The sequence below is a fragment of the Neofelis nebulosa genome, chromosome 11, assembly GCF_028018385.1.
Source record: "Neofelis nebulosa isolate mNeoNeb1 chromosome 11, mNeoNeb1.pri, whole genome shotgun sequence".
NCBI classification, from domain to species: Eukaryota; Metazoa; Chordata; class Mammalia; order Carnivora; family Felidae; genus Neofelis; species Neofelis nebulosa.
Window position 1 is genome coordinate 92806820 of NC_080792.1, and position 14663 is coordinate 92821482.

The 14663-nt window shown below is 56.1% G+C and overlaps 1 protein-coding gene across 1 annotated transcript in view; it reads right to left on the minus strand.

Annotated features, from left to right (window-relative positions):
- Nucleotides 1–14663, minus strand: part of TMEM132D (transmembrane protein 132D) — a 559986-nt gene that overhangs the window by 9901 nt on the left and 535422 nt on the right.

The window sequence follows — 14663 nt, forward strand, 5'->3', positions numbered from 1 at the left end:
GAAACGCGGACTCAGGCCCGTTTACATGAGTCAGACCAGGTTGTCATCCTAAATATCTGCCATTAGCAAAAGTACTTAAATCTGATCCAAAGGCCGAACGGAGCAGCTCGGCGGCTTTGTCACCATCGTGGCCCGGCCACGGCTCTCCTTGCCCCCAGCCCGTAATCTCAGGCTTTTCCTCTTTCAAGGGTTCCAGAAAACTGGGCTGAATTGTCACAGATGAGCTGACTGGGGAAGGCAGAGGGAGGGAGGGGGACTGAGACAGAGAGGAGAGGTAGGGGAAAAGGGAGGGGGGAGAGAGGGAGGAAGGGAGAGAGAGAAGGAGATGGGGGGAAGGTCGGGTTTGTAAGACTTGTTTTCGGGGAAACTGGCCATTTCGTGAATGTAACTTCCCGGCCCTCCTGCTGGACGAGGTCTGGGGGGGGGGGAGACGGGAGAGCATCTCAGGCGGGGCCACCACCAACAGCCTCCTGTGGAAGGTGGGAGTAGGTGCCGGGGTAGATTGTGAACTTAGGGCTAGGTCTTAGTGTTCTGCTTTGTTGTGAAATTCAGTGTTTATTCCTCAAAGTACTAAGAAAAGGGGGGTGTGTATAGGTGCATGTGTGCACATATACTTGTGTGCCCACACGTGTGTACAGACATGTGTGTATAGTGTGCATGTGCATACATGTGCATGTGTGAGCATACATGTTGTGTGTCCGTGTGAGTATGTGTACCCGTGTGGGCATGCATGTATAATGTGCATGTATAGGGGCCTGTGTGTGCATGTACTTGTGTGGGCACACATGGGTGCATGCATTAGAATACATGTGTATGTGCACATGTGTATAGGTGCACACGTGTGCATGTACTTGTGCGCACATGTGCGTGTGTATACGCATGTGCATATGTACTTGTGGGCCCACATGTGTGTACATACATGTGTGCGTGTATGTGTATAATGTGCATATGCATGCATATGTATGTGGGTGCATGTGCGTGCATACACGTGCATGTGTGAGCATACATGTGTGTGTATGCGTACCCGTGTGGGCATGCATGTATAATGTACATGTATAGATGCATGTGTGCACACATGTGTGCACGTGTGAGAACACATGTGCACGCGCACTGTGCATAGGTGCACGCGTGTGCATGTACTTGTGCGCACACGTGCGTGTGTATACGCGTGTGCACATGTACTTGTGTGCCCACACGTGTGTACACACATGTGTGCATATATGTGTGTATAATGTGCATGTGCATGCATGTGTGCGTGTGGGTGCGTGTGGGTGCATACACGTGCATGTGTGAGCATACATGTGTGTGTATCCGTGTGTGTATGCGTACCCGTGTGGGAATGCATGTATAATGTGTGTGTGCAGGTGCAGGTGTGTGCATATATGTGCACGGGTGCGTGCAAGCATAAAGTGTTTATGGCAAGTAATAAAAACACAAAACATGTCTCACTGGAGGGTCTGTGCTCTCCGCCCCACCGTTCTCTGGTTTTCCGCGCACGGCCAGAGTCGGCACGGAGGCAGTGAGCGGACAGCTTACCACCGGCGTCTGGCCCTCCTTCAGGCACACAGCGGGGCTGCCCTCCTAGTTCACGAGTGGGACAGAGAGGGGACTGGGTTGACAATGAGCTGTGAGCAGCACTTGATTCCCCACGAGGGGCCGTCTAGGGCTCCCTGCCCGTCTCTGTGGTGCCGAGGGTTCTGGAGGTGGTGACTCCAGCCGGGGCGCCCCCGAGCGCCTGCGACAGCCCCCGACAAAGCTGCAGGGACAGGCGGCCTGGGTGGCAAAGCGCAGCTCTCCTGTGTGGAGTCCCTGATCCCCTGGGTTCCGTTACGCACCAGGTTAACGGGTTTAGTGAGCTGGGCAGGGCGAGGAAGACACACGAAGGTGGACGAGATCATGAGCAGGTATCTGGGAAGATCCTAATTCTTGAGAACACAAACTGAGCCACGAGTGCAATTGGGGCCTGCAGTGGGGGCCAGAGGTCTTGGTTATAAACACGAAATCTTTCCTTTATGCCCAACTTAGGGGACCCCCTCCCCCACCTCATGCTAATGGGTTTCTAGTGATGGAAACTGTGCAAAGGAAGTAAACTAAAGATCAGGGAGGAGTGACCCACGGTCTTGCAGGCTTCACCATGGGGGAGAGTTTGGGAGGGTGGGGGGATCACGCAGCGTATAATGGGATCTCACAGGGGAAGGGGCTGGTGGTAAGTGAAAGGGGTTTCCAGGGGCGTCTGGGGGGCTCAGTCGGGCAAGCATCCGACTCTTGATCTCGGCTCAGGTCATGATCTCATGGTTCGTGAGTTCGAGGCCTGCATTGGGCTCTGCGCTGACAGTGTGGAGCCTGCTTGGGATTCTCTCTCTCCCTCTCTCTCTGCCCTTCCCATGCTCCCACTCTCTTTCTCTCAAAAGAAATAAATAAACTTAAAAACACATATATTGGGTTTCTGGAGCCTTTGTGCTGGGGACTTAGGGGGTATGACACCTGCCGGGGGTACTGATGCTCATAATCTCATGGCTTGGGGACTATGGTACCACCAGGCCTTACTTGTTGCCATTCTCGCACGGGGAGGGGCCTCCAGTCTGGGGGTGTCAGGGATACTTTGGGGAGTGCCCGTGAGTGAGCTTGGGCTGCAAGTCCGGGGGTTTCCCCCTTGCTGGCTCTCCCCGTCCCTGGTGGCCCTAAGTGCCATCCAGTCCGTCCAGAGTAAGCAGAAAAGGGGGTGTAAAAACACCCTAGAGAGAGGGAGGGAGAGGGAGACAGAGGACAGGGAGGGGGATCCACATGGCAGACGTAATTCAGTTTAGGATTCTGAGATGAGATTATCCCGGATTTGGGGTAGGCTGCAAATGCGATCGGTGTCCTTATAAGGAGAAACAGAGGAGGATTTGGCACAGAGACCAGGAGGCCATGTGTAGCTGAGGCCGACGCGGCAGGGACTGGCCACGTGTGCCTGGGCGCCGGCTGCCCAGAGCCCCAGGAGCACTCAGGAGCAGATCCTGCCCTGGAGGGGACATGATTCAGGCTTCTGGCCTCCAGAGTCGTGAGGACAGCACGCCTGTCGTAAGACAGCCAGCTTGTGGTCATTGGTCAGAGCGTCCACGGGAAACTAACCCGCACCTGTGCACGCTTCCCCGGCTCTGACCTTCCCCGCCCCCCAAACAGGCCTTACTTCTGGGGCTTTTCTCACTGAGCCTCCCGCACGAGGCGCTGGCCCACCTCGTCTCCAGGGAGCCTGACCCGTGGCTGGGCCGACCCTGACTTGGGAAGACACCGGGCTCATCCCTCCAGGGCCCGCCTGGTCCCAGAGGAACGTGCCTCTCCGGTCCTTGGGCCCCTCTTCTCTCCCTCTCCCTGGAGACCGCCAGATGAACGGTCCAGGTGGGCGGACAAGACCTGCCCGTTGCCTCTGAGCCACCCCTGCACGGTGCTGAAGGTTTGAGGGGACCCTCCTTCAGAGTCGGCTTCCAGCCCGTGGCACCGGACCACCGTGAGGACGTAGTCAACTCCAACTCCCGCTATGCACAGTCCATCACCTCTGTGAATTTAATGCCATTCCTCTTTGCTGTTTGAATGCTGTATGAATTCAATCTTATTTAAATATCACCAACATTCATGGTAAAATTTATGTCCTTCTTGATATTTTTTCTCTTCCATTTTTTCCCCCCAAGAGCTAGAGAGAAGGATGTTAAAATTCTGCCCACCCCCACCCCCCAGATTTGGCAACAAATAAACAGCCTACAGGGATATTTTGCATCCAATTCTCAAGCTACGTGTTACCTTTTTTCAGATTAGTCTTTACCCTGCACGAAAATGACACCATTGATCATCGTGGTAACAAGAAAAGCCCCTAATGTTTACTGAGCGTTTGCTACACGCAAGGCGCCCATGTGGAGTATCTAATCCCTCATTCCACGTAATCTGCAAAATAAGTCTATTGGGTAGGTGCTATTACCCCATGTTCCAGGTGAGAAACTGAGGCACAGGGTTCCGCAGCCACGAGGGACGTGTTACACTGGGCTAACTGATCAGAAGAGAACTTTACCCAGTTTACGCTGCTGGAAGGCAGCCCACCTCACTCACGTCTGTTGGTGCAAAGCCGACAGGCTTCTGCCAAGGGACAAGCAAGTTTCCAACGAACACACGGAGGAGGAGAGGCGCTCGGTGTGCAGAGGGAGCGGGCCCTGTTAGGGGCTCACCTGCGGTCCCCCCAAGTCCTCTGTGAAGCCCTGCCTCCCAGGACCCCAGACTGCGACCGTATTTGCAGACGGGACCTTGGAAGAGGGGATGATGTTAAAACACAGACTTTGGGGGAGACAGGACGGCACATAAGGGACCCAGAGGCGCTCAGACCAAGTGCGGACACGGCGAGAAGGTGGCCGTCTGCAAGGACAGCGGCAGCAGGAGTAACCAGCCCTGTGGGAACCCTGACCTTGTACTTCCAGCCCCAGGACTGTAGGAAAAGCATGCTGGGATGTGCATCCAGGCCGTCCCGGCCCCCTTCTCCCTGGTGCCACGCGGTGTGACCGTGGAGCTGTCTGGGGAGGGGACCCCGAGACAGAAGGTCTACCAGGCAGTGGTATCTGTGGAGGAAGCGGGAAGGGGCACAAGAAGGGCGGGGGCTCTCAAGTCAGATGCAGACCGGCTGCACCGAGGGGGCGGGCCAAGGCCGGCTGCCCAGGAGGGGAGCACCGTGCGGGAGAAAGCGGCCAGGCCCTCGTGTCCCCGTCTTCGTAGTCAGCACGGCCCAGCTCAGAACTGAGGGACCCGCGGAGCTAAGCGCCAGAGGATGTCAGCAGAGCAGAGACCCTTTTCCGGGGCTGCATCCGAGTGGCCCATATTTATGACACCGAAGTCGGAAATTCTAGCATCTTTGGAATCCTCCATGTGCAACAGCCTATTCTCCCCTCTGAAGCCCTGACTTTAAGTTCCCGGGAAGCTCTGTTATTTTAATTTTTTTAAATGTTTTTGAGATGAGAGAGAGACAGAGCATGAACGGGAGAGGGGCAGAGAGAGAGGGAGACACAGAATCTGAAAGAGGCTCCAGGCTCCGAGCCATCAGCACAGAGCCCGACGCGGGGCTCGAACTCACGGTGTGAGATCATGAGCTGAGCCCAAGTCGGACGCTCAACCCACTGAGCCATCCAGGCGCCCCAGCTCTGTTCTTTTAAAACCCAAACGAAACACGCTTACACGAGCCTACGCGCCCACCTGCTGTGTTTCCCGGGTCAGAAGGAATAATGCGCTCGGCGAACGCTGCCTTGTCTTTGTTCTGAAAGCCGCCGGCGCATGGCCCCTGCCGCGGGATCACGGTCGTCTCCTGTCCTGCCCCACACGGCGGGCCGGCAGGAGCCACGCACACTGAGACCCTCCCACATCCCCTTCTGGCTCAGCTGCAGAAACAGCTCCCTGTTAACCACACGCAGACGCACAGACGTGGAGGGAAAACCGGTATCTTCGGGAAGGGCATCCTTAGCTGAAGGGACTGACTCCTCTCCTGCCGGCAGCTGTTGAATTGCGTTCCCCTGGTGCGAAGCCTTCCCTCAAATAACTCCTCACGGTCCTCGGAAACAGGAAGCCACTCGGGGACGCTACAGCGTGTGGGTCTCTTTCTTCCGTCTCTCTCGCGTCACACGACGCTCCTGACACGGAAGGAGGAGCTAAAGTGAGGACCAAGCTGAAGTCCGCTCCTCCGGGGCCCGAGCGTCGTTTTCTCTTCGCGCTCCCTGGAGCTCGTGCAGGCCAAGGCCAAGGCCTTGGGAGCACAGAGCCTGTGTCCCCTGCCACATGCCGAGCAGCGGCTCCGGGGCCCCGCAGAGTGGGTTCTGCTCCGTGGAAACACGGGAGACGCGTCTGTGGGTGCGTGCTACATCAAACGCGGAGGCAGGCAGTCACGGTCCGGGAGCCCCGGCCGCCCCGCCAGCCTCTGGGGCGCGACCCCGCAGAGCACAGGTCTGATGTGCCCGCTGCGCCCACGGCTCTAGACCGGACATCTCATCCTTGGCCCCGGCTCCTGCTGGGTCCCCGGGGGGCGCTCGGTGACCGCGACGCCCGCACTCCTGCCGTCCGGGTCCCCGCGCCGCGAAGGGAGGACAGGGACGGACGGACGGGAGGACCGTCATGGGCTCTCGGCGTGCAGGCAGGTGAAAACCAACGAGTGGGCACCGTCCTCACGGGGACCCGGGGGGGCGGCCAGGCAGCCCTCCTGCTTTGTGGCAGGGAAAGGAAAACGAAGACGCTTCTGGGAGCTGCACAGACAACACGTTCCTCTTCCCCACGGCGAGAACACGCTTTCTATTAATGGCTCTCCTCTCCTCATCAATCCCCATCCGACCTCCTGTCCGTGGGGCTGTGATCAGCATTCGGCAACCGCAAAGCGGTCCATTTCCACACAGGTCATGCCTGCCCTCTTCTGTGCTGGTAGTGCCACCGATCGCGGGGAGTGGCCCGGGCGGCTCCTGTGCCAGGATGTCGTGCTGGTGGAGGGTGCCCAAGGCCCGAGCCAGCTCACTGCTGCCCTGCCAGCTGTCCTTCAGAAAGAAGGAGTGGGCATCCTTCCTCCAGGCTGAGGCATCCGAGCACATGGCACCCCTCTACCGGAGTCCTGCAGTGCACAACCTGTCCCACCACACACGGCAGTTCTGGAAGACGGCTCCTGACTTCGTAGCACTGGAAAACGACCTTAAATCATGACACCACTGGCCCCATTGCCAAATGCCTCATGGCCCCTTCCTGCTCAATTCCTTTCTTGGCGATGAGCCTTCCCTCCCAAGCTCAGTGTGCTGGGCATCCCTTCTACCATCGTTCTGGTGGCTGCAAAGCACGGGGTGTTCCGGGACTTCTGTCTGAGACTTTCCCAGTCAGTGTTTACTGGCAGGTGGCACCGCCCGCTCTCGCTCTTGAGGCCATCTGTGCACCTGCCCCAGCCTCCCTCCTTCCACCGAGGCACCTTCTGCAAGTGACTGAACAGGAGGGTCCCCTCGTCGTCCAGATGCCTGCGACGCTTTCCCCACTCGGAGGGGCAGAAACCCCACTAACACCGCACAGACGGCAGCCGGACAGGGAGGGGCAGAGCAGGAGCGTGGACCTGGCCACAGCGTACCCACCAGGTGTCCCTCCCGGAGACGCAGGACCGAATGACGGTCGCTCCACACACCGGGAGCAGGTCCCAGCACGTAGGAGGGAGGACGGCACACTTAGGTGAAATCACGGAAACGTTGCTCAGCACCCACAAAATCTACAAGCTGCTGGCGGTGCCCTTCTGTGTTTGCCCATCGGGGAGACGGTTATTTCTAAAGTCCCGAGTCTGGCCGAAATCCACACGGCTGCAGGAGGTACCCGTCCCCCGGCTGTCTCTCCCAAGCAAACCCCATTAGCTCTCCGAGGGCCGTATTCCTGCGCCCAGGCCCCAGCCTCGACCCCGTGGCACCGAGGAAGCTCACCGCGAGCTACTTTTCCCGGATTCTGGGAGGTCAGCCTGAGCCAAGCTGTGTCTCCTATTTCCCGGCCTGGTTTCCGGGCGGCACTTCAGGGTTCGGGGAGAGGGCTCGGATCCAACACCTTTGGACGGCCTGCTCGACTCAGCCGTGGCCCCGCGGGGAGAAGGGAGGCCACAGGACTCAGATGCATTGTCCCGGGAGGCCACGGCCCCACTCAGGGGCCGGGGAGGCTGAGCCACCGGGGTCGCCCAAACTCTTCTGTCCCCTCTGCCGTCCGGCCATCACCTCTGCTCACTCTCTAACGCGGCGTTTCCCAAACTCCCGCAGTGGTCCGCCTCCCCACGGAACAACTGTCGGAGTCAGACGTCGCCTCTGGTTTTAATATTTCGATCAAAATGTTTGACCTGCTTTTCCAGCACATCGTTGTGACACACTTTAAGCATAGGGGAAAATCCGTATCGTACAACGAACACCCACACACCCGCCGCCTAGCTTCTGCAGTGGACATTTTCTGTGTTTGCTTCAGCAACAGATCTCTCCGCGTTTCAAGCCTCCGTCCCTCTGCTTTTAGGATTCCCTCCAAAGGAAGCTGCAAACATCAGTATCTTTAATGCTAAATGCTCCAACTTGGGGCACTTCCTGCCTCTCTGATTCATCCCTTGCAGGTGCTCCCCTCTCAGGATCGCCTGCGTGCCCAGATCTGCCCGCTCCCAAAGATGCACACGGCCCTTGAACGTGCCCCACGTGCTGGGATCGGAGAGCTCGGCGGAGGCAGGGAAACGGCACACTCCGTCACCACTTCTACCCTCCCCCCTCCACCACCGAGAAAACTCACCAGTGGTGCGTCCATCCTCTGGCAATAAAGCCCTTTGGTCCCTACTGACCCCAGAGTGGACTGAGCCATCCTGAAGTCTTTGTTTTCTTTTCAATTTTGCATTATCTACTTTTTCTCTTCAGTCACAGAATGTAACACATATGCAACAGAACATTAAACACGTACGGCTGCACGAAAATTATAAAGCCAGCACAGACCAGCAAGCCGTGCCGTGATAACACCCTCCCTCTCTGTCTTACCAGAGGTGCCTAAGTCAGCAGAGGTGCTAGCAGGGAAGGGGCGGGAGGGCCGTGCTGGGCCTGCTTCCCCTGTCAGCACAGACCGCCCAGCCCGACCCGGCCCGTGACTCTCCTTGTGAATCACCCAGGTGCTTGCTGACCACACAGCTCTGCGGGCCACACACACCACATGGGTGCAGGAAGGAGCCAGGAGTGCTCTTCACTGACGTGGAGGGAGCATCAGGGCGGATCCCTAAGCGAAAACGGTCAGGCAAAAGCACCCGGCGTCCATGGCAAAGGCCAAACACGCCCTCAGCGCTGACATTCTTCTTGGCTCTTGGCTGTCACTGCCCCCTGCATCCTTAGGACCCTGGCACCTCCCCACTGCAGAGCAAAGAAGGGGTGTAGGTGCCCTGGAAGGAGGCCGTGAGGACCCGGACAACAGAGAAGCCCACGGAATAGGGAAGGTCAGAGTATATATGTATAAACGTCCTCCAGAGGGACATAGAAAAAGGCAATGGAACCCATAGAAGCAGGGGAGGAAGAGGCAGGGTTGCGACCCGTCCTCGGGGAGCACGTGGGCAGCAGACAGTCGCTTGCTACCATGACAGGTCACTCCCGGGGCGGGAGCCAGGTGGGGACCCGCCACACAGGACACGTGGACGCATGGGCTGCCAACCTGCGGCCCAGCTCCGTGGTGGCCTGGCTTCTCCCCCTGCTGATTCTGCTTCCCCCTTTCCCCGCACAGCGGCTGGCCCCCCTCAGAGGCGGTGGCCCCTGATTCCAGCCCAGCACCTGCTCCTGGAGAGCCTGCCTGGTCCACTTAGCCCGGGTGCTGTACCCAATCTGCAAGACGGGGAGACTGTCAGCAGCAAGTGTTCATGTCTCACATTTGCAGAGGCTGGACGTCCAGGGTCAAGGCGCCGGCAGGTCCGAGGTCTGACGGATCCCGCGTCCTGGCTCGTAGACGCGGTCTCCTCGCTGCGCCCTCCAGTGCTGGAAGGGTGGCACAGCTCTTTGCAGTCTCCTTTATGAGGACATTGATCCCGTTCATGACCAGCTAACCCCCAAAGACCCTACCTCTCAATGCCGTCACCTTGGGCATCAGGTTTCAACACATGAATTTGGAGGGGCTTGGGCGTTCGGTCTATAGCACCATCTATGGCAGGACCTTAGTGTGTCCCTTCCTCCAGGCAGCCCTCGCTTTGCACTGTGCTAGTGAAACAGGTAAGATCAGGGGGCGGGGGTTGCTCAACACATGGTCACAGACCAACGACACGGTCCTGAAGCAGGAAATCCCGCTAACGGAACGCTACACAAATGAGAACCGCCCACCTACCATTATTCTTTTAACCCAGGTGAATATAGCACCAAGTAAGAAGAAACTACAAAACTGCAGATCTCCAGGACCGTCTGCAGACCTTCTACAGGGGGCTGAATCGTGCTCCCCAAATGCTTGTCTACCTGGACCTCAGAATGTGACCTTATTTGGAAATAGGGTCTTTCCAGACATAGTTAAGATTCGGTCATACTGGGGTCAGGTGTACTCTGGGTCCGGTGAGCAAATCCTTGTAAGAGCCAGACGAGGAGAGACACAGGCATCCAGGGCAGAAGCCATGAGACGATAAAGACAGAGGCTGGAGGGAGGCGGCCACTGGCCAGAAGCTGGAGGAGAGGAGGAAATGCCGTACCCCAGAGCCTCCGGAGTGGGCACAGCCCTGCGGGCTCCCTGGCTGTGGGATCCTGGCCTCCAGGACTGAGACAGAAGGGAAGTCTGTTGCGGAAAGCCACCAGCTTGCAGTCATTATTATGGAAGCCCCGGGAAACTAACCTGTCCGCTGAGTGGGACTCCTGAGCGAGGCCAGTGAATCTGCACCCTGACAGGCAATTCTCATTTCTGATTCTCGTTCACCCTGTGAGCTGAGAGCCTGAGCCCAGAGAAGGGCCAACCCGAGGGGCTTCTTACAAAGGTGAGACCCACCCGTAGGTTCTGAAAGGCGTGGGTTTCCATTGCATCTTCCAAAGTGGATGAGAACTGATGACGGAGTCCTCCCTCCCTGTCAGCCCCTCAACAGAAGCCCAGCTTTCCCAGCTGCTCTGGGCTGCAGGACTGTCCGATTAGTAGCATTCGATGTTGCACGGTAACCCTCAATGGGGCAACGTGAATGCTCACACGGGCATTTCAAACACAACCGTGTAGCGTGGGTCGACTCAGCATTACCTACGCAACGTGCTCCCTCACCACCTGCAGAAGTGCTGTCTCTGGTGGCCTCGGGACCTGGGCCAACAGTCCAGGGGCGCCACGATAGGACCTCTGCTCAGTGGGAGTGGTGGTGGCGGGGTGGCAATGTCATGACCACAAATGTCTGCTACTCCTCTGCTTCCTCCCTCCCTCCCTCCTTCCTCCTTCCTCCCCTTATTATTCAAAAATTCATTTTATGGGGAACCTGGGTGGCTCATTCAGTTAAGCATCTGACCCTGGATTTTGGCTCAGGTCATGACCTCATGGTTCATGACTTGGAGCCCCATGTCAGGCTCTGTGCTGGCAGTGCAAAGACTGCTTAGGACTCTCTCTCCCTCTCTCTCTGCCCCTCCCCTGCTCTCTCTCAAAATAAGTGAACTTAAACAAAAAAGTGCATGGGGCATTCTTTTACAAAATGCAGACTTATCATATTACTACCGCATTATTCTTGGGACGCCATTTTAAAAACTCATCCATGGTTTTCCATTGCTTTGGGGTAATACAGGAGATTCTCACTGTGCCCCACAAGGTCTGATGTAGTCTGGCCCCTGCTGGGTTCCTGGGTCCTGTCCAGCACATGTCCTCCTCAGCATATCACAAGGTGAAAGAAACGCCAGTCTGAAAAGGAGCCATACCGTGTGACATTCTGGCAAAGGCACAACTATGGAGACGGTAAAAAGATTAGCAGAAAGACCAGCAGTCAGGAAGGAGGGAGGGATGAACAGCAAAGCACATGCTCTCTTTGGGGCCAAGGAGCCGTTCTGTATGGTGCTGAAATGGTGGCCACGTGTCATTATGCATCAGTGAAGACTCCCCAGACTCACAGCCAAGAGGGAACCCTAAAGCAAACAAGCCGTCATCTCTAATAAAGCGTCAATATTCGTTCAAAAAATCCCCAACACGTACGTAGCGTTTACTACGTTGCACGCACTCTTCTAAGTGCTTTCCGTTTTTTATTGAATCTTTATAACAAGCCAGTGAGGCAAGTATAATTGCCGTGACTGCTTTACGAGAGAGGCACAGAGCCAGAGACGATGGCTCGGGTCTGAACTGGCGGGAGCCCACGCGGGGCACTGTCTCGCCGTCTCTAACTCAGTCAACCCCAGCGAGCCCCTGTGACAATCTGATCTCGACTCGACTGCAATGAAGAGAAATACTGACATCAATGAACACGTCTCCTTTTAATGATTTTTTAAAATTCATAAAGCTTTGTCGTGTGTTATGAATGTTTCATGCCGGCTTTTCAAGTCGGCATACCTCAGTGGAGATTTTCTTTCCAACTGCTAATTTTTTTGGCATTACAATGGAAAGTGGATACTGGCTCATGGTCTAAAAGTTAAACAGAACAGAAAATTGAAAGAAGCACGCACATTGTGCTCGCTCCGGCAGCACATATACTAAAATTGAAAGAAGCACGCACCTGCGAGTCATATGTCCCGCCCACACCCACCAGGTTCCCTGTCCTTCACCCTGAAAGGGAACTGTCGTCGGTACAGACTCTTGTGAAGCCTTTCTGAGTCTCCGTATGTACATGCATCTAAGTATGTACTTTATAATTGTTTTCTAAAATCATGATGGCCAGTATTCTACCTCCTGTGTTTGTTTGTTTCTCCCTTTAAAAATACAGCTTGTAGAGAGTCCTAAATCCTTCTTGGTAATATTCAAAAAGTCTGTGAATCAAAGTCATGCTTTTGAAGATGATGGTTGAGTGGCAAAGGGACGCCCATTTTCCTTTAAACACAGGTGACGGATATCGGCACGGTGGTCTTCTGAATTATCGGGAACGTCTGCGCGGGGGCCTGGCCAGCCGCTCCAGGTTGCATCATGACGCAGCATGCTTAGTGCCCAGGATGCACCTGCCCTCCGGCCTCTGTGCCCCCCCACCCCTGGGGCCAGCAAGGTGTCCCTCTCATCTCTGCCCTGCTGGACCCTGGGACAATGAACACAGGAAATATCTAGTTGGAAGTGTATGTGTTCTCCGGTAACTGTGACATTTAGTAGTGATCAACCCGAGGGCCTTAAAATTCTGAGTTAAAAAGCAATGTCAAAATAGGTCTCTGGGTGCCCGGTGGCTCAGTCAGTTGAGCATCCGACTTTGGCTCAGGTCATGACCTCACGGTTTGTGAGTTTGAGCCCCGTGTCGGGCTCTGTGCTGACAGCTCAGAGCCTGGAGCTTGTGGGGCCGTAGAGGAGGGTGAACTGAAATGGCCAGTAGAGCAGCTCGAGGACACGAGACACAGCAATGGTGTTACTTGACCGGACTTTGTATAAAGGAACGTAGCTGCCAGATCTGGAATGAGGCGCCACCTTGGAGTCTGAGGAAGGTCACTTGGACCAGCGGGGCTAAGTGCTCCTTGACACGGCACTGGAGAGAGCCATGGACCGGGAATATGAAGTGAAAGGAATCCGTTCATTCAACAAATATTTTACGAGCACCTTTGTGTCCTCAACACTGGAGATAAAGCAGTGAATCACACAGATACAGCTTCCTGATTTCAGGAAGTTGATGGTGTCGTCGGGGGCAAAGACATAAATCCCGCCGGCGTCAGGGTCTGGGAAATGAAATGAAGCCACTTGCTGCGGAGAGATGGGGGAGAGGGTGCTGGCGGGAGGGTGGCGGCCCTGGAGGGAGGGGGGCCATGTTCTCACTGAGACCTGAACCGTAAGTCTTGTGTCAACCGTGGGAGGGCCCGAGCCAGGGGATTTGGGGGGGGTGGGGTGGGAAAATCAGACAGTGGAGACGAGTGTGGCATCTTGGAGAAATAAAATAAATGGGAGGCGCTGTGGCTGAAGCCTCAGCGAGAGAAGAGGCAGAAGGAGCGTGGGGGTGGGGCATGGGGGTTGGCAAGGCCAGATCACACAAGGCCTGAACGTCCTGGAGAGGAGGTTAGATTTTACAAAAAGCACCAACTGGGGCCATTAGGGTGTTTCGTGCATGCGAGGGACACAGCCTGAGTCACGTGGTTAAGAAGCCACTTGGGCACCTGGGCGAGGAGTGGGCTGTAGGGATGCTGAGCTGAAGCTTCCTCCCATGGACGGGACCACCGGTGTGCAGATGACTGACGGGGAGCGGGCTTGCGGCCTGGTGTCGGGACGCCACCCCAAATAGATTGCAAAGGCAGAGAAGCAACTTCACAGAGGGGCAGCCCGGCAGACAGCACCTTAAGGAAGGGGTCCACGCTGACATCATACTGACGAAAAGCACACCCTCGTCCAATCACGAGAAAACACCAGACAGACCCAAACTGGGAAGCGTCCTTCAACATAGCCACTCAGTACTCTTCAAAAATGCCAAGGTCAGGGGGCGCCTGGGGGGCCCAGTCAGTTGAGCATCTGACTCTTGATCCCAGCTCGGGTCATGATCGTGGGTTCCAGCCCCGCGTTGGGGTCTGCGCTGACAGCACGGAGCCTGCTTGGGATTTTCTCTCTCTCTGCCCCTCCCCCACGCTCTCTCTCTCTCAAAATAAATTAATCACAAAAAAAGGAAAGGTCATGAAAATAAGGAAAGACAGAGGAACTGTCCCAGATTGGAGGAGACGTAGCAGCCACAAGAGAGAACTTCCCACTCCGCTCTTGTCCCTTCCTTCTTTTCCACGTGAGGCCATGGTCCCTGGGGCTGCAAGAGCCACCTTCTGGTCACGAGGGGAAGCTCCCTTCGAGGTCACCAGGACAGTGGCCAGCGAAATGCTAACTTGGTCCTGGAACTGCCTATCCCAAATCGTTCTGTTCAGCGAGACAAGAAATATCTCAGCTGTGGCTGCACATCAGCGTTACTTGGGGGGAGTTTTTGAAAGTACGGATTCTTGGGTCTCACCCGAGACCACCTAAATCTGAACTTGGAGGGGTAGGGGGGTAGTTACTTTTTTATTCTTCTAATGTGCAGCTGGGTTGAGATCACTGGCTTAAGCCACCGTTGCTGTTGGACACGA